Source organism: Protopterus annectens, chromosome 6.part0, assembly GCF_019279795.1.
Source record: "Protopterus annectens isolate FY-2018-M chromosome 6.part0, PAN1.0, whole genome shotgun sequence".
Classification (NCBI taxonomy): domain Eukaryota; kingdom Metazoa; phylum Chordata; order Ceratodontiformes; family Protopteridae; genus Protopterus; species Protopterus annectens.
Genome location: NC_056737.1, coordinates 458,222,730 through 458,242,291, shown reverse-complemented (window position 1 = coordinate 458,242,291; position 19,562 = coordinate 458,222,730). Strand labels below are relative to the sequence as shown.

Here is a 19,562-nt window from a genome sequence, read left to right as displayed (position 1 = left end):
GGCTGAATTAGTACGATTCAGTGTTATTTTTGGGGATATTATTAAATAAATAATGAATGAACGAATATTGAACAGACACGTTCTTAGGTAACATATTTACCATGGATATTATTTAAAAAAAAAGTGACAAGTTTCATATCAGCATTCATTTTATCAGCAGTAAATATGAAAGTCCTAGTGCCTGGCATTACTGACTGTAACCCTCAGTGACTTAAAAATAAAAAAGTGCATGAGGAACATGACAAAATATGATGCAAACTCTGATACATTTTGCAAATTCAGGGATAGCTGAGAGATGATAGATATTCCCTAACTTGCAGCAGAGCAGTTTATTCTCTCAGTATTTTTACAAAAACGGGCAAATCAGTACAGCAAGTCTCATGTATCCTACTTAAAATATTGTCTGCACGGAAGTAGGGGAGTATTAATAAATGCAGCTGTAATGCACTTAAAAAGCTAATAGAATAATATAGCAATAACCCACACCTGGGTGTGGGTAATGCTGGATTTACCCACAGATGGTGTGGTTTGGTCACTAGGGCAAAGCCCGAGTGGCCAAACAAAGACAACTGTGGGTAAATCCAGCATTACCCAAACCCAGAAGTGGGTTAATTGCTATTATACAATGACATTATTTAAGAAAAAAATAATTACTTTTCTTAAATAATGGCATTGTATAATGCCTCCTTGCTGCCCTTCTGCAGCTGTCTGGTGTTCTGCGGCAGTTCTGATGTACTGTGCATGCATATGCTTACGCAGTACATCAGAGCTGTGGGCAAAAGCAACGGAGAAAGCAAGATCTACGTTGCTTTTTAGAAACTACCTTGCTATGTTAAAGGAGTTTAACATAGAGAGACAGCTTTAAAAAAAGCAACGGAGAATCTCCGTTGCTTTTTTTTAAAGCTGTCTCACTATGTTAAACCCATTTAACATAGCAAGACAATTTTGAAAAAAGCAACGGAGAAAGCAAGATCTCCGTTGCTTTTTAAAGTGTCTTGCTATGTTAAAGGAGTTTAACATAGCGAGACAGCTTTAAAAAAAAAGCAATGGAGCATCTCCGTTGCTTTTTTTTAAAGCTGTCTCGCTATGTTAAACCCATTTAACATAGCGAGACACCTTTAAAAAGAATAACGGCGATAGGAAGATCTGTTACTTTTTTTAAAGCTGTCTCGCTATGTTAAACTCATTTAACATAGCGAGGCAGGTTGTAAAAAGCAACGGAGATCTTGCATTCTCTGTTGCTGTAAAACAAACAAAAAAAAAAGAGTTATACTAATGGAAAAAGTCTGGGCGACCGGACCTTTTTCCATTACTATAACTCTGATTTACAACGTGGACGCTGACCAATCAGCGTGCACGTTTTGGAATATTAATGGGGGGGGGGGGTCGTCGTATAATAGGTTTTACTTCAGAGTAAAGTATTATGAAACTCTTCATGTCTGGCATTGCTGATGCACTGGAATACTGATTTACCACATCATCTACAATTTAATGAGAGGCAGGGCAAAAATGAGGCAAAATTGTGGAGTTTAAAAAAAAAAAACAGTAACACTGCTGAAAAAAAGCAAAGCAGAACTCCAATACTGAAAAGCATGTCCAGGTACAAGTGTAAAGGAGAAAGAACAAAAGAAAATGTGGACCAGAAAATATGGCAACAGTAATGGAAGTGAAGAGACGGCATGAAATGTATCAAATCAGGCTGTATTAAGCTCTTTCAACCTATACTCCAAAAGTTGTTCAGTAAGTCCGGTATGATACATTTATTTAATTTCATGATCACCAGCTGCTGTTGTATGCTTCCCAAGTGTTCAATCTGGCCAACTCCAATTCACTTGGTGTAAATTTCAGGCAGTTTTGATTCAAAGAGCATTTACTGAAACTGTAACCTAATTTAAAAAAAAACACACACACATACACACTGCGATCTGCAAAAAAGCATGAAGTACTATTACAAACGCACAACCTAACAAAAATAAATCCTACTGAAAAGCAGGGAGACTTGTCAAATATAACTATAATTCATTAAAAATATTTTAATAGATCAATAAGTTTTGCTTCAGCATGCATTTTTCAAACCACTAATATCTAGCATTACTGGGTGACTGAAACCCTCCATGACTGACTACAACAGTAACAGCCATTTAATAAAGGAGCAGGGCAGAAATATTAGGCAAAAGCCATGGATGTTCTTTATATGTGTGTGTATTAACATGTGCTCACACAAATGTACATGCTATGTACTTTATCAACACTGGGCCTACTGTCCAAAATCAGGTAGAATTTTTTACACATTGTCACTTCTCAAACAGTTAGTGGAACAACAGATTTTGCTTCAACATGCATTTTCTGAATGTCTAATTTCTGGCACTTCAAGGCTAAATATATGCTTAGTGACTTACCACGAAAAGGTGGGACAGAGAAAACAAATCTTTTGCAAAATGCTGGATAGATGGAAGGATTTAATTAGTACCACAACTGCACATGGTTGCAGCACTGTAATCTATTTGTTCTGTGCATTTACAAAGAGCGAAGTCTCACGCAACCTACATAAAAATTACCGCAATAAAAACTGCAAGGGGGAGTTATTTACTTTTAGTTTGCCCAGCTTCACCCTCTGTAGCCAACCCTCAGGCTAGAAAGGAAATTAATCCAAACCAGAACTCCCACACTGCTTGGTAAATGTGTACTGCTATTATGTCATATATTTTATTTAAATTTAACTGCCCCCCTTTGTTAAGTATGCACGATTGTGTACAACTCCAAACACAAACAAGTTTAGTAACTGCTTTAACATGCATTTTTTAAAACTCTAGTGCTGGCTATTATTGACTGTAATCTGCAGTGATTTCACAGAACCTGAACAGTTTACTGAGGTGAAACATATATGATAGAAAATCAGAGCCTTTTTTTAACAGATGCACAAGCAATGTTTACACCCAAACTGCAGTAGTCAAAAGCAAGTCCCAAAGCACTAGTATTCCAAATCGAACACAGATGAAGCAGACAGCAGCAGTGGAATAACATACATGCTGTCACAATACTAGACATGATTTATTGAGTCTGAAACTCAAAACAGACTAAATGCATTAATTCAATAAATCCATGTGGTATAGTTATTTCGTGTGTGTCCTTCCATTGCTTCCATCTTCTTCCACAACATCCTGAACGGCAGCAAAATATAGGTACCTAGAAGAGGGAAAAAAGAGTTCCATATAATGCTGGATATTATCAGCTGGCATGCTGTCTGCTCCTACTACTGTTTTTTACGTCCTGGCATCTACAATAAAAGTCATCAGCACAGTCCAAATGCTGACATTCTCACTTCAGAATTTGAAGGCAAGACAGAGCATTAAAATAACAGAAGGGCACTATTTACTATTAAGAGAAAAAAGAAGCATTTCATGTTGTTTTTTCAGTGTAAGATCCATTAGAATGCTGATAATCACTTTGTGTAATCCTTCAGCAAAATACGGATGTCTAACAACTTAATATTCAAAAAGAAGTTCCCGCTCCTGAACAAGGGTGTTTCTAAGGACATTAGAGGGCAGTTGAATGGGTTGAAATAGAAAGATAAAGGTGTGCACAGTTGTAAAAAGAGCATTTGCAGGGCAGCAAGAGCCAAGTATGGCATTGTTTACGTAGTAGTGCTCCTAAAGCATGGGCAACTTGTTTGAATGTTGTAAAACTATGAGTCTTTTTTTTTTTTTTTTTTTTAAAGATGGTTAACATTGCAACAGGAATTGACAGAAGGATAAAAATAAATGTTCCATCATGACTGGCTGATTAATTTGGGGGTGGGATCAATAGGTAGTGGAAAAAAATACATTAGGTGAAGAAATAATGTATTTTACACTGACAATGCCCTTCTCTAAAAAGACATGATGATAGACATCCTCCTTGCCTCTCAGGCACCTGTTCCAGCCTTAAAAGATTGCACCATTATCCCAATAGGTTAAAAATGCAGTCAGTTTGCCTGAAGTTGAGGAATATTGTTCCAAGGGCTGAAACAGGATCTCAGGGTTGTGCAGTACAGTTTCAATAATATTCCTGCAGGCTATGTAATGTCATGGGATTCTTAAACAATTTTCAACACTTGGGGGGTAGGGGGGAGCTGCCTTTCCTCCAACCTCTGTTTGCATGTGTGTGTGTGTGTATGTGTGTGTGTGTGTGTGTGTGTGTGGGGGGGGTGCATCTCTAAATATGGTCACCCAGATTGCAGCACCATGGAGTATTGGGCAAATATATATAACATTTTTTTTCAATGTGATGTGACCTTGTAGATGATGTATTTAGAGAGCAAGGGTATGGAGCAGAGAGCACCCAATGTCTAAGGAGGTACAAGAGGGCACATAATCCCTGCAGAAACACCTGCAAAACACCTTCTATAATTTAAGCTTGACAGAATTGTAAAATGATCAGTAGGAAAACTGTCACCCGCATTATGCATGAATGAAAATAATAAATCAGGTAGCACTAGTTTTTAAGGGATCACTGAAGTCCCTTGGATTTCTTAATGTCTGATGTGGGATCAGATCCAGATTTATTTGCAGAAGAACACAGCGGAATTAGCTATGTGAGCACAGCAAAGGAAAGGCTTCCCTTCAGTGTCATGATTTTAGAAATGCATGAGTTATTTTCAGACCATTGTAGATTTAACTTTGTTAAACATGTTTATTAATGTGTAAAAGTTTGAGATTATTTATTTATTTGTCTTTGTTTACTAGGAAAGTTCGACTGGGTAATGCCCATTTTCAGCAGAGGCCCATGGAGAAGAGCTCCATTTGCTTACATTGCATTATACTAAGTTCTAGTTAAGCACAGAGTAGTTACATTTCTGCTTACATTTATACACAAACAGTAGATCTGATGTCAATTTTCATTCATTCCTCAACAGTTGGGTTTGAATCTAACCGTCTGATCTGGCTTGGCCATTATTTTCAGGACGTGGCCACTAGCAAACTCTCGAGCTGCTCCCTTACCCATAGTACTGTGTTCCCTAACATACCTCAGATCTTGTTTGCTGCTTTCGCATTTGGACACATTCACTGTGAGCTGTTGAGCTTGGTGTTTAAAATTTTAGCTAAGTTGATATATTTTTTCACTATCTAATTACTTTCTTCGCTAGTTTATAAATTTCTTCCCTTAATACACTTTGGTGTGGTTCTTTGGTAATTTTTTCCTTGACTATCCCCTTTTACATTCTAGTGTAGTCTTTGATACTACTGTTGGTATCTCCTTTCCTTTTATATATATATATATATATATATATATATATATATATATATATATATATATATAAATCTAGAAAAGAAAAAAGTATTGTTTCTTTTTCTCCTGCCTAGAACAATGTCTGAAAAAACATCTGGTTTTAAAAAGTGCCAGAAGAGCGGTCATAAGTTACCGCTATCTGATGCTCACGTGTTGTGCATTTACTGGCTAGGCTATCAGCATCTTCAAAAAGATGTGAAATATGTAAAACACACAAGCTAATTTTAAAAGGCTTGCTTCTGTCAACCTTCTCACAGGCTTTATCTGGGGTTCAGCCCCCCCCCCAATCTGTGTCTAAGGAACAATCCAAAATGTCTTTGGATCTGTCAGGCTCCTCCACCCCTTCCTCAGATTGATGGTGGAGCTTGCAATGAAGAAACTTAAAAAGTCTCATCCAAAGACTTACTCCTTCACCAAGGCTGGTGTCAGACATGAAATCGGCTTCCTCAGATCCTGGATTATTGGATCAGAAGACTTTACCTAGGACTAGATCTTCTCCCGTTATTGATTCGGTACCCTGTCCGACCCAGTCTCCGAGTCTTGCCGGGATTCAGGGTCTCCCACTGTGACCTCATCATCTCATTCCTCCAGAGGTCTGACTGAAGCTGATGTGGATAGAATAATGAAGTTTCTCTCAGCACAGATTCAATGGGAGTTCTTCCGCCTCCTACCACTTCAGGTCAGGAAGACCTCCATAGTTCTACACCAACAATCTCGGCTCATTTTCCGAACTGACTTGTGGTTTCAGAACCCTTGGTTCTGTACTTCCGGGACCATCTGGGTCAGATCCGAAGGTCATAATATCTTCAGCTCTTCTTTGAGTGCACCGTCTCTGACGACTCTTGCAGCCGAAGCATCCCTGTCAGATCTGATGAGTTGGAGTTTACTCCAGAGTTATCAGAGCCATCTCTCCCCCTCGGAGCTTCAGCATTGGATAGCTCTGTTCTCACCTCTGCCTCAGGTGGACTGCCTTTGGGGCAGGGGGAGTCAATGGGATGGAAGTTTGGCTTTTTGGCTCCATCAGCTTCCTTCTCCTTGGGGCATTCTGTTTTTGAGGTAGTGGAAGAGAGTGTTTTCTTCTTCTCAGGATGCACAATTCCTCCCTCCTTGGATCTCCCCTCTGGATCCCATATATCTCTTCGCCTTGAGCCTCATCACTTTGCTCTGCAGGGACAGCCAACCCAAAGTCTGCAGGCTGCCCAGCAGGGTAATAACATTTCTTCTGATACTTTTCTGGAGCACCCCACCAAAAAAGTCCATTGGAAAAAAAAGTGCAAAAGAAGGCACTTAGACTTCTCTCAGGAGTTGATCACTGAAGGTACCTATTTTGATTAGGGGAAGGCTCGCCAAGATCACCACCTGATGACATCTTATTTGGAGACATCCTAGACGTCTTTAAGCACAGAGGGGTGGTTGGTCTACCAATGACCCTTCACAGGAGGAATTGGCATTCCTTCGAGGCCTTTGAGTCTGGCCCATCTGCCTCCTGGGTGACTCCACCTGCTGACGAGCTCATTCACTTGATTTCTAGATGGGCATCTAAGGAGCCAGACACAGTTGAGCCAATCCCGAAGACACCAGACTGGATTTTGGCACCATCTCAAGAAAAGGAATTTTGGAGCAAGGGGGTACAAGTGGATGCCATGGTTGTGGCTGTGGGCCACCAAGAAGAAATTCGCAGAACAGAGTTCTGCTGCTCATCCCCGTAACAGGGAGTCAAGGGCGTTGGACAGATTTGAGAAGCATATTTATACTTCAGTGACATTTTCACTCAGATCACTGAATTCATTGGCTCACTTCACTAGGTTGCAGAGGTGTCTGATTAAGAAACTCTCCAAATCCTTTGCCGTGACCAGAACTTCTGAGGCTCAGATTTCTGTAGCCTCGCAGTTGGCTACCCTACAGTCTATTACTAATTCGTCCATGAGGCTCATTTTACATGTGGCTGAAGTTACCTCAAGAGCTGCAGGTTCAGGCATTTCCATTAGGAGGCATGCCTAGATGAGCTTGTGTGCCTTTGCAGAGCCCTTCAAGTCTTCCTTCATCAATTCACCTTTCGACGGAACCTCTTTGTTTGGGTAAAAGACACACTGTCCAGATGCAAGCAAGATGGAAGGACCCTGTTTGCAGTAGAAGTACATTTTTTGACCCCTCAAAGGACCTTTTCTAGGAATCAACGAGGAGGTTGAAAAATGTGGTTCAGAAAGTCCCAGGATGCTATCCAAAATCCTTGTGGAGATAGTTCCCCCATGGGCAGAAGGGGGAACGGATAGTTCCCCCATGGGCAGAAGGGGGAACCCAAATGGAAGACTCTGCCTATGCAGCAGAGGAGGCCCGCAGAGCCAGGGGTCCAGAGATTCTTTCTCTGACTGACCCTACTGGTTCTTCTGAAAGGAGGCCTGATTGGCTATTTTGGAGGCCTGATTGGCTATTTTGGAGGCAGTGGGGGCTTGTTTATCCCTGCACCAGAGAGCCTGGCTGAACATTACAAAATATACATGGGTGCAGAGGATTTTTTTACAGAGATTATATAATTCCCTTTTTCCTACCACCTCCACCTGTATGCAAAATTCCTGATGTTCCATCCAGTCAGAGGAAAGTAGCAGCACTAGAAATTGAAAAGTTGCTAGAAAGAGTCCTCTGAGAGGTCCCACCAGACCAGATAGAATCCAGAACTTACTCAAGATTCTTTTTAGTGCTAAAGAAAACTGGACTGGAGACCAGTTTTGGATCTCAGCAGTCTGAATAGTTCAGTTCAGCAAACCAAATTCCAGATGGTCACGGGTCAGTCCATTCTGCCTTTTATGTGCAAGGCCGACTAGGTTTGTTCGATAGACTTTCAGATGCATACTGTCACATAAAAATGAGCAGACAGTCCAGGAGATACTTACACTTAACAGCTGGGAGCCAGCCTTTACCAGTTCATAGCACTGCCCTTTGACTTCATCACAGCTCCCAGGGTGTTCACCAAATGCATGGCTGTGGTAGCAGCTCACGTGAGACTGCAGGGAGCCCCAATTGTTTCCATACCTGGACAACTGGTACATAACCACTCTGACCAGGCATCTATTAATAGGAGCTTGAGACCAAATACTCCAGACTTGCTCCCTTCTGGGGATTACCATAAATTACAACAAATGTCAGTTAGAACAGTCTCGGACATTGTAATTCATAGGAGCAATTTTCAGTATTGTATCCATGACAGCCTCTTTTCCTATTCCAAGGTGCAGATTATTCAGTTCCACGTCAGAAAGGTAATTCAAAATTTCTCATTTTCAGCTTGATTGATCCTACAAGACTTGGAATCAATGTCTATAGCGATAGTTATAAGGATTCTTCAATGGATTTTAGCAATTCATTGGTCCACTGTTCATCTACATATGTCCACTCAGATAAGGATTACCCAAGCAAAAGATATCTGTGGTGGTGGATCTGCTCAGATCAGATTCTACAAGGTGTCCCTGTATTCTTCCTCATCCCAAGCCCATAGTGACCATGGACGCATCCCAGATTGAGGGGGCACTTCCTGGGAAAAACAGTCCAAGGCACATGGTCCCCCAAAGAGACCAATATGCTTCTCAATGTCCTGGAAATGAAAGCAGCGCTCTTAGAGTTGCAGGCTTTCCAAGACACTATCCCTTTTGGGATATTTGCTCTTCAGACAATATGTCTGTGGTTTGGTACATCATCAAACAAGGAGGAACCAGATCTTACCGCTTGTGTCGAGAAGCTGTCAGAGTTTGACAGTGCGTGATCTCATCCAACCAATTTCTGATAGCAGTGCACATCCCAGGGAAATCCAACGTGATAGCAGACAAGTTGAGAAGGTCCATTCTACTACCTCACGAGTGGTCTCTCAAAAAGGAAGGGATGGAAATGATTTTTTGCCAGTGGGGCCAGACATGCTGCAACCTATTTGCATCTCCCATAAACAAGTGCAGCAGTTTTTGCCCTAATCCCCTTGTGGGGGGAGTCGCTGAGAGACACTGTCCTATGTAATTGACCCCCCCGGTCTCCTCTGTGCTTATTCCCCAACTTCCAAATCCCCAAATTTCTACAGAAAGAGAAAAGCCATCCTCATTGCCCCTTACTGGCCTCAACAAATTTGGTTTCCCTTTCTTTGGCTTCATCTACTCTACCCTCCTCGGATTCTGGATCCTATTCCAGACCTTCTGTCTCACCGGACAGGAATGATTCACCTGGATATTTCAGACCTGTAACTGACTGCATCATTTCTCCACTTCCATTGATAGCCAGACAGTGTACGCTGTAGTCCCTTGTTCGTCATATACTTTTGTCTTCCCACAAAGCTTCCAGAAGGAGACTTCACAAGAGTAAATGGAAGAGATTTGTTTTTTGGGCACAGCAGAAACATATTGACCCTTTTTCAGCACCAGTGCATAGTGTCCTTGAATTTTTAGCAACAATTTGCAGTGAAGGAGCCAACTCCTCAACTATTAGGGTATAACTAGCTGCCATTTCTAATTTTCACATTGGGATTGCAAACTCCTCCTTGGCTTCATCTAAACTTTGTAAGGCCTTTTTGAGAGGTACCCTTCTTTTGAGACCCTGTGCTAAGGATCCAACTCTGCCGTAGGACTTAATTTTGTTATTACAGGCTTTAATTCATTCCTTTCAAACCAGCAGCTAAATGCAAGCTAACATTTTTGACCTGGAAAACTATTTTTTTTGGTAGCCATCACCTCTGCTAGAAGACTATCAGAGTTTCAGGCACTGTCCTCTAAAGCTCCTTACTTAGTATTTCGTAAGAATAAGGTAGCTTTACGAACCAGTACTGCCTTCCTTCCTGAGGTGGTGTCAGAATCAAACATCAACGAATTTATTAATTTGCCAGTTTTTTTTCCAAATATTACAAAGGTGACTATATGCTACACTTACTGGATGTTCATAGGCAATTGCGCTTTTACTTAGAACAAAAAAGTTTAGAAAAACAGTTCAGTTGTTTGTCTCCTTTGCAGATTCCAAATTAGGCAAGCTGGTCACAAAGGTAACCTTAGCCAGATGGTTGACCGATTGCATATCCTTTGTCTATAACAAAATGGGTATTACCCTACCAAAACCTTAGAGAGCCCATTCAATCAGATACATGGCAACGTCATTGGTATTTTTATCCATCCATGGATGATATATGTGAGGCTGATACTTGGGCTAACCCTCATGGGTCTATATTATAAGTTCGAAGTTTGAAAACTTTGAATCTCATATGGTCATCATATGAGCGAAGTTTTCAAACATCGAACGTTTCAACGGAGATCGCCATAGGAAATATTTCCCTTCACTTCAATGTAATGCGATCTCTGAGTCGGTATATTTAAGTTGCGGGGTGCAGGGGGACTTGCCCCCCCTGCATAGAGCGTTCAGGTACGTTTTTTTGTTTTTAGTTTGTTTATATTTTATGTCCGATGTTTGAAAACTTCGCTCATATGAGATTCGAAAATTTCAGACTTTGAACATATAATATAGACCCAATCCTCATACCTTTATTACTCATTACAAATTTATCTGGTTTTGAGGGGAAGAACAGCTTTCAGGAGAGTCCTCCCAGGATTTTGCATAGCTGGGGACTCTGTCCCACTTGTTGAGGAATTAAATGAAAATTGACAGTATCAGATAAAGTTACGTACTCACCATAATATTCTGTGTTGTCCATTTTCATTCTTCCTCAACTTACCTCCTAACAACCCCCCCTGCCTTTGATCTAATGACTTCTGGAAGAGCAAAACCTTCTAAGCGAACCCACTGTTCCATGTTGAGCTTCAGATATGGGTTTCTGTTACCAGAATGCTTTCTCACCGAGAGGTACCCATGCTCCAGAATTTGTGGCATTATGCATAACCATGGTGCTAAATGAAGACTGCATATGAAGAAAACATCAATCTTTGTTTTTGTCCAGCCCTTCTCCTTAAAGAAAACTTTCCCAATTTTAACATGATGGAAGGAGACACAGAATATGCATTGTGAGGTTGCTTATCATTCCATTGTATCCTTCTTAAACCATTACTGTAAATGCTATTTAGTGACTTTGCAGGACATTTTGCAAGCTCCGCTTGCATGATATCACATAAATCTGAAAGATATGTAAGCGGATTACCTGGTTTGAAACATTTTGTAAAGGTGTTTGCTTCAGATGGTATTTGAGGAAACCAGGATCGCTCACTTCTTTCAGCTTTGCACCTAAACATTAAATTTGAGACCATACTCTGTATCACAGCTTCATTATTTGCATAATGCCTCTTCTAGGATATTTCAGCCCCTGTGCAACCCTTCTCAGCAGAAGAACATCAGCGGTTTACAAATGGAAACTGGACTCGCATTCAGCTGCATATCTCACAGATGATGTCAATCTTTGTTAGCCCTGTTTGATTCTAAGAATAGTGAAGATTTTCCTAAAATTCTGCTTCAGAGTCCCACAAGAAGAACTATGGAGAGTAGGTTGCCTTTTCATTAATATAGGGGTATTCCTTACAGGTTTCTTCAGCACAAGCAATGCAAAAAGTACTGAAAGTGAAGTAGAAGACAGCGCACTTGAATTCTCATAGGTAGAGCTTTATTATTTATTTTTTCTTGTTTTGTTTTTGGGGGAGACTTGTGGTGGTATTTTACTAACCAGAGAGAATTTTTCCATTACACATGTAAATTCCCATACTCTTTTCAAAAAAGGCACTGTGGTGTACTCTTTTTCAGTAGTGGAGTGAGTTTCCTTAGACTTGAAAGTTAAGGATATGGAGCAAGACAGAGTGGAGTCTGAAGCAGTGCACACAGGTTCATAGGGCCTTACAAGCCTAGCCATGCACACCAAAGCATTTGGGTCTTGAGCATCCATATGGAGGGGGCATGTTAGTAGGGTGGTAACTGTAGATTTTTAGGGGGGGGTGTTTAGTTAGGAAAATACTTTTCTTATTGACTGCCTCTACCCTGAAGGGACATAGGGGCCAGAAAGGGGCAAATTTACAATTTATCATCCAACTGTCAAAGTTTCATTTGAATAGAATCAGTGATGAACTCTGTTTTACGTGGAAGGGGAGCCTAATCTGTAGTGCGGAGAACCCTTGGGGCACACGTCTGTCTTGTCTGCACTTTATGTTTATGTCCCAAAAGAAGTTCAGATCTCTAGATCTAGTGTTTCTGGTGCTGTCTGTTGTATGCATGTGTAACAGATACGTCAAGCTTGAGTCTGAAGAATCTCTATAAGCCAGGCAAGGATACCTTCTCAGCAACCTGTAGGAGACTGAATACAGAGACAGAGCCTTCAGGCAATCAGGGACAGGGTCTGAAAATGTTGGGCTGATAAAGTTTTATGAGAACTGGTTCTGTTCTGGAGCTGTAATAGTGAGAGAGAAGTGCTGTGGAGTGCAAGTATAGAGAATTCTAGTGTGGAATTGTCTATCTGCTCCTTTTGAAGGGAGAAATGCTGTCTATGAAGGCACAGTGAGCGGCTAAAGGAATTTGCTTCAGTAACCATGTTGTCATTGTGAAGGAGATGCAAGAAGTGGTAGGCATCAGAAAAGATAGGAAGTGAATCATAGAGGCTGTTGAGTGCTGTAAACAAAAAAAAAAAAAAAAGAGAGAGAGAGGCATGGATATAAGGAAAGCTCTCTTTTTGCTGATGTTTGACAGCTCTAGAGTAACTCAGGGTTATGGAACATTAGAACTTGATTCTGTTGAGATGCGTCAGTAAGGGGAAATTCTCCCAGAAAGGTGGCTCTGCATGCGGGATACTTTGCTGAAGTCCATGGGAGTGTGTGTACACTCATTCATTGATGAAGAAAGATTGTGAATCTTTCATTGAAAAACTGGAGACCGTAGTAGGAGTGATGAAAAATATATGAGCTAGCTGTATTCGGTAAAGTTTGTGTATTTTAAAAGCGCTGATACAGGACTTTGCAGAGTTAGTTAATGGTATAATAGAAGACAAATTCACGTTTGCATTTTGGAGCATTGGTGCAAAAAAGTTAACGTTCTCCTACATAAGCTAAATAGCTTCCCAGTGCTCCCAGTTAGATAAAATAAGTGTACTTGTTTATCCTTTGTTGATTGGATTAGTCCCACTAGGCTGGTAGCCTCTTTTCAGGGAAGAACCGAGGTGGTATTTATACTACAAGAGGAAATTTGGCCAGGGAATTGGGGAACTTCCCTTTCTCTTTTTGATAGGTGCTGTGGGATCTTTCACATTCATCCTGAGTTACCACCAACTCGGGCAGATGGGGCCTTGGTTTTAACATCTCGTGCAAAGAACAGGGCACTCAGGAGTGGAGCCATCCCCCTTATGATTGACTGCTGTGTCATTAATTCTGTCTGATGTGGGAATAGGAGCCACTGTCATCTGAGTCAGAGGTGTGTGTGCTACCTGTTGCTCCACTGACGCTGCTAAATGCTTGTAGATTGGAATTTCATGGCTTCACATTGCTGTACATTCATCCTTCTGTAGATCAATTTTTTTGGGGTAGTTTTTTTGTTTCTTATCTATGCCTTTTAAAGTCTTTAAGAAAAATCTTAAGGTTTTATTCATGTAAAGATTTGGCATGGTTAAGATGTCTTCATGCATCTCCTCACAGATAATACATGTATTCTGTTGAGTTTTTCCATTTACTGTGATTGAGACTTAAAAATAATTAAGTATAGGTGGTAGCTCATAAAGTTTTACAACTGTGTGTAGTTTGTCTGATTGCGTATTTAGCTGTATACCAGTCATGAACTTCCTGTTATGGTGGCAGAGCAGAAATGAGTCTAAGGAATTGCGGTTATGATATCAATAAGAAAAATGTGAATAAGTATACATGCAGTCAGTGGTGTTCGTTTTGTTAAGTTTAAGTTTTTCATTTTTTGATAAGATAGAAATTCCAGGGGTGGACTGTGGGAGGAAGACATTGAGTTTTTGGAGATATTATTGCAGTTATGCTTGAGTAAATGCTGGCACATTCAATGCCCCCCCCCCCCCAAATTAAATGGGCAGATTGCACTGAACAGTACATTGAAATGGAGTCACAAAATTAGAATGTATTATGTGGTACAGAAAATATTACATTACCTGACTTCATTTTATTTTACGTTTTTAATTGAGTATGTTGTTATATAACACTGCAATTTTAAATTATATGAATGAATGTTATCACCACTATTATTTTAAATGTAGTGAATGATGTATAGTATCATGTGACTATACATTAGAAATTGATCATTGGTTCTTTATTGTTTGTTTTGATGAAGTCTTATTTGAAAAGATAAAAATGCTTAACCTAACAAATAAAAGTTATATGTTTGTTTAACTGATGAAATGTTACTTGAAAGAGATAGGTGGCATATATGTTTGTTTTTAGTTTATCTCTTTCATCTAAGTGTTCAGGCCCTGTTAGATTTTAGACACAAAATCACGTTACATATTTAATGCTGGCTTTTTCCCCCCACAGATAATTGTATTTCCACAAACTGCAACACTATATTTTGCAGAACGTCAACTGCTCCTACAAGCTAAAAATAATGCTCAACCAATATATTTCACTGCCTCAGATTTTCATACTATCGATGACTGAAGTAGAAACACTGCTGGATGGAAAATTATTTGCAGACTTCAGCAGAGAGTTAAAAGTGTTCTATCCTAACCTGAGAAAATGCATTAATGTGTGGCTAAAGGAACAGTCCAGAATCTGCACAGTGTAACATTTACCTTTTCTTGGCCAGTGGTGCTGGTCATTTTGCTGATGCTGCTGGTGAGTAGTGGAAGCTGTTGTTTCGCATTAGTCAGAATCTGCAGCTAAAGTGTCACCTTGTGGCTGCTGTTTGTTCCTGTTTGATTATGCTACCTCAATGGTACAGGAGCTGAAAATCTGAAGGGTATACCAGTGGCCTGGGTTTGAGAATGAAGCCGTAATAGTGAAGTGCGAGCCACGTGTGGAAAAGTTTGAGCAACAACTGATTTCCTTCCTTCCTTCCTTTTCTTGAGGATTATTCCTTTCATGAGTTCACCAACATGTTCTCTTTCGTCATAGTCTGGTGGATGAACATGCATTGCATTCGTGTGTGTGAGGATGCAGACTACGACAATAGTCAGTTTGTACTAAGAGTAGTGATGTAAGTGGACAGAATGATGGTGCCATTTTTCTTCAGCACTCTGCGGGGATTTCCATTTTCTTTGTGCCACTTGGTGACAGGAAGAGTTCTTCAGCTGCCTCATCATCTGACTAGGTATACAGAGTGAAGTGTAAAGCTATCAGCTTGTATATGAGTGTACATCAGAAGGAATATTGAGACTTTAGGGTGAAAGTGCATAGTTAGTGTCAATTATTGAAGAATGTATTTTCTATTCAACTAATGAATATAGAAAAGTACTTCGCTGGCAAATGTGGTGTACTGTCAAGATAGTTAATGAAGCCTCATGTGTAATAAATTTCAGTGGGACCACTAGACAGACTGCAGATTATGTTATGTAGTTAAATGAGAGGTGCCTGTTATATGAAGTGACAGACCAGTTGTGTGCTTGTAGGAAATTATTTATTTGAACACTTATTTTTCAGAGAGAGAGCACAGGTTTATGTGAAATAGCCACATGCCCTAGCAGTTGAGGGCTATAAAAGCAAAGGGGTTGTTTTTTTTTGTTTTTTGTTTTTTTTATAAGCATACTAGCCTGTAACTTTCTTTTCCCCTTAACAGTGCTCCAGAACACTTCCAAATAAGAGAAAGAACTAAGGTTCCAGACGTATTACATGCAGAAACAAAGAATAATATTGAAAAATATGTTACAAGGGAATAAAGCTGATGAATGACAAATTATTTGGTAAAATATGTGATGCACGGTGATGACTGGCCTAAAAACAGAATGCTTGAAATAGAGTAAGAGTGCTTCAAGAGGATTGTTTGGTGTTATGACTGTAAAGCAATAATATATTCCAGGAAAACAGCAGCAGGAGGACAGAACATAGGAAAGTCATTGCATTTGATGCCAGAAGATATCGGAGTAAAACAGAGTTGACATTTATTGGCTGCTGTTGTCTAACTAAACACTGAAGAGCTTAATGGGGTTTGGAAGTTTCAAGTCAAAGCATAGGAAGTTTAAAAAAATGTAGAGGAATGAAAATGAGAGAGCAGCATTTTAGAGAGGGTTATAGTGGCAGCTTAAAGCTTTTCAGACTAAAGCAGTGACTACAGTGTGGTGAATAAGTACTGTATACCAAAGAAGAAAGGAACAGGGCATCCAGTCGTATAATTGAGATTTAAACAGGTGTCTAGAGCTAGTCTTCCTTATCAAGAGTGGAGCAGTGCTCTGTAGTGGAGTGTCCACGTAGCAAAGGTGTGTTTCCCAGCCTGACACCTCACCCTAAGATGACTGAGAATGGCTGTACTGCCTTAATTAAGTGTGAAAGGAGATTAGTATATAGCATGCCTGTACTTTCAGATGGAGAAGCTTATGAGTTAAAGCTGTGAACCAAACTAAAGAAATAACCAGTAAGAGGTATTGCAGTGTTTATTATAAAGTAGCGGGCTGTGTGTAAGCCTAGGCAGAATAACATTGTGTGCATTATTCCAGTGTTTAAAACCAACTTTGAGGGACTGTCCAGGGGCTCATTGGCCATGAGGGGTAGAGTAAAACTCAGAAGAAGCAGCACCACCCCAGCTGCTCACTGAAATAGTTTGCTAGAATTGTAGGTCAGTGAACCAAGGCAGCAAGGAAGCCAGTATGTTGTTTTGAGATTCTTGAAATTGCAGTCACATGTTGTGCAACTAAGTAAGTTGTTAAACTTTACTAAAGGTCCTGCCTCAACTCATAAAACAAGTCATTTGAGTCTGTTGGGTTTGATTTGCTTCAGATCTGTGTATCCAAACAAGAATCTTTCCTCCTGTATCAGGGCAGTTATGCTTTGCCTTGTGCTAATTTTTTTTTCTTAGTTAAAAAGGAACAAAACACATGGGAAACATCCTGGGTGATTCAAATGGAGCAGCATTTTCTTGTTGGTAATAAATACTGCTGCAAAACAAATTCCATCCCCCCCTAACTTAATTTGTCATAAATACCAATCAAATTGGAGCTGATATGTTGTTCTCATCTGAGAAGAAAATGTGATTAATTAGTTCTAACTAAATTAATGTCTGTGTGCTTTCACTACTTTGCTTTATTATGTTAGGAATGCCTTGTGACTCAGACCCAGATCAGTGTTGTGTGAAAAATTAAGAAAATCATACAAGTTTTCATGGTTTGATACAATTTATTTATATGCTTTTTGTTTATGCTTTAACTTATATTTTAACATTATTTTAGTATATTTTTAAAATGTATTATGTTTATTAAAATAGTGTATATATGCACACATTTCATGAGTATAGATATTTGTGGATGTGAACAGTGTATTTTTGATGTGCATAACTCATCAAGAGGACACTGATGTTTGGTCAATCATCACAGGTAATTAAAATTTTAATTAAAACTCTTCAGTGCTTTACTGTTTCATTTGACATTACTTGTCCCACAAATATAACAGAAATAAAATTAAGCCTTTAAGTGCGTCTTCAGAAATTGTAACATTTTTGGCAAGTATTGTGGTACTACTGAATGTAAACAATATTTTCTGATATTCAGAATAGTCTCAAATCCGTGTGTCAGTGCAAGATTCTCCAAGGCACAAGATAGTGCTATAATGGCAGATTTACAGACATCATCATTGCAGGAGTGGTTAGTTAACAACCATAAAAATAGGTGTCAGTCCCTCTTTCATAGTGGCAGACCAGTATGTTACCTTTTTAGTGAACGTGTGAAGCAGTTTCTGCCATTTTGATTATTTAAGAAAAATCTTTCATTGTCTTAAAAATGTTAATTATCATACTCTGAAGTGTGCGTGTCTGTCCCTGAAAGCGTGGTGTAAACAGGTTTGTTCATTCTGATAAACATTAGCCTTATGCTTAACTTCTTCTCTCTGGCATTTTTTGAATGGGGAGTTGTCAGCCAGAATTTCAGCAGTGCTACATTCAAAATGCGGAGACTGGACCTTATATTTATTTTTTTAATGGTACAGTAGATGAAGACTGCTTCCACAGTGGTCAGTCTTTGCACATTATGCTTTATTACTTCTCCATGATGACAAAATAAGGTAGTTTGGTCTTCCTTTTAAGTGCACTTCCTTTTCATTCTTTCTTATGACATCCAGGAAATCATTGCATGCTGATGATGTCTCAGAACAGTCCAGTGTCTTCTTAAGTTGACTACTTCTATTCATAATCTATAACATTTTGTGATATTAAAGGTGCATTCAGCAACTGAGTGCATTCCTGCAGTTGTTGGTTCAGAGTTGGATGACTTGAAAAAAAAATCTAATTTTTGACAGATGTCTGCTGTAGTAGTTTTGCTCTGAAATGTTTCTTAACTTAGGTTCATAGGTAGTCACTGTGCATGCACTCCAGGAGACCATTGGGGGGCCTAACCCAATTCCCTAATTTCCCCAAAGCACTAACTGGTTAAGTAGCTTGTTCATTGTCACACACTAAGCAGATGAAGACCGAAGAAATCGAGCTCTGTACTACAGGAAATGGCTCATAGCCTTAATCTTTGAACTAGCTGCTATACTGGTTCTTGAGCAACTAATAGTTACTGAAGTTTTGACTTTTAAATTATGGATTTCTTTTAGGGAAGAACACATTTTCCTGGCTGATTGATACTATCTTTTGATGTCTTTTTGATGGGTCTTTAATGCATTCTGTGTTCTGAAAAACAACTATGCATAGGAAGTATTAATTGCTTGCCTTCTTGGTTTGGCCAAGAGTGTAAGACAGAAATGTGTAAGGGGAAAGAACACAGTGGGAACAAAACTAAGAGATCACTGGTATTGTCTTTCTAGCTTGTAACCCCATACATTATTATGTGAGACCAAGAATAATGCTGCTGTTTTCTTTAGCATAGGCAGATAGGATTCTGTTTATAAATTGTAACACTTGACGGATTGCAAATACTGAAGATTTGAGGACATCTTTCCTTTAAAGGATCTTTTTATCTAAATTTTGTATTTTGAAAGCTCACATATAAGCTCAAGTAATTAAGTATGTGTTATAATAAACAGGAAATGGCTTTTGGTAAAGTAGTTTCAGGCATACTTGTGTACAACTAGGCAGTGAAGGCTGGAACCTAAGACTTGATAAATAGCTCCAGCTTATAAGTATTGAGTGATAAATTCAGGTGTCCTAGCTTGTTAAAACCCTGATTTACGACCCAGACAACCTGAGTTAATTTAGCAGTTTGGGTAGCTGACTGAGTTGGCAGGGAGGATAGACATGCCCACAGGAGAGACCTCCTT

General features: G+C 39.5%; 1 protein-coding gene across 2 annotated transcripts in view; it reads left to right on the top strand.

Annotated features, from left to right (window-relative positions):
- The window catches only part of RMDN3 (regulator of microtubule dynamics 3), a 319,677-nt gene extending 301,969 nt beyond the window's left edge, over positions 1 to 17,708 (top strand). For both annotated transcript variants that reach the window (XM_044074186.1, XM_044074187.1), the window contains exon 7: positions 14,697 to 17,708. The gene's annotated coding sequence lies outside the window, so the exon portion shown is untranslated. The remainder of the gene's footprint in view (positions 1 to 14,696) is intronic.
- Positions 17,709 to 19,562: the final 1,854 nt, after the last annotated feature.